The sequence below is a fragment of the Rhea americana genome, unplaced genomic scaffold (genome assembly GCF_003343005.1).
Source record: "Rhea americana isolate MKP2758 unplaced genomic scaffold, rheAme1 scaffold_511, whole genome shotgun sequence".
In the NCBI taxonomy this organism is placed as follows: domain Eukaryota; kingdom Metazoa; phylum Chordata; class Aves; order Rheiformes; family Rheidae; genus Rhea; species Rhea americana.
In genome coordinates, this window is record NW_028186659.1 from 1 (window position 1) to 957 (window position 957).

The 957-nt window shown below is 39.9% G+C and overlaps 1 long non-coding RNA gene across 1 annotated transcript in view; it reads right to left on the minus strand.

Annotated features, from left to right (window-relative positions):
- Positions 1-677: 677 nt before the first annotated feature.
- LOC146588441 (uncharacterized) overlaps positions 678-957 on the minus strand; it is a 72,556-nt gene continuing 72,276 nt past the window's right edge. Inside the window, exon 3 of the long non-coding RNA XR_014897422.1 lies at positions 678-848. This is a non-coding gene — a long non-coding RNA (uncharacterized LOC146588441). The remainder of the gene's footprint in view (positions 849-957) is intronic.

The following is a 957-nucleotide window of genomic DNA, read 5'->3' on the forward strand; positions in this document are numbered from 1 at the left end:
AGACAGAGAGAGAGAACGGGGGGAGGAAAAGAGAAAAAGGGGAAGGAAAAAGTGAGAAAAAGAGGGGGGAAGAAAAAGAGGGGAGGGAGGAAGGAAAAAGGGGGGAAGAGAAAAAGAAGGGAGGGAGGGAGGAAGGAAAAAGGGGGGAAGAGAAAAAGAAGGGAGGGAGGGAGGAAGGAAAAAGGGGGGGGGAAGAGAAAGAAAAACTATGTAACACCAGTAGTAGCTTGAATGATAAGAGCTGGTTGGTCTCAGTCCCATCTCTACCAACAAATCAGCATTTAAGTCCCAGAACACACCATCAGTTTTTGTTGATTCTTCAGAAACTTAGGCTACTATATAAGCATTCCTGTCTCAGAGGGCAAGCACAGGATTAAGTAACAAAAATTTTTACAAAACCGGTTAAGGTACACATTGATGCCTAAGAAGCTAGCATTGCCAAAAATGTTTCTCTGTCTTCTGTATCTTTGGAAGTCATAAGAACTCAGGTTCCAAAAACATTGGTCTAATATCCTTCATAAGTATAAAATGTTTGAACAAGTTTAGAAAAAAATTAAATATCTGTTTTAATTAGAAAGCTACCCCCCACAGGGATCTGGCATACCCTATGCACAAGCCAGCTACAAACTCCTAAATATACCCTTATCTCAAATTATAGAGGAGCCAAACAACCAGGATGAAAATTATTCAAGTTTATTACATATTATGCCCTCATTCCAGATAGCAATCTGCCAAACTGGTAGAGTAGCAACAGGAACTGTGCAGTAAAACTCCTATGAAGGGACCCCTTTAAGAAGGGCATTATTGTCATTCAGCTGTGCCTCATAGCTGGTTTAGTCAAATATGACCTAAAAAAGGAAAGGAGAAAAGGGGTAAGCAACAATTTTCTTTTTAATATTGTATGAAAAGCACAAAAGAATTTCTTCACACATATCTCTGCAACAGAAGGAGGGAGGA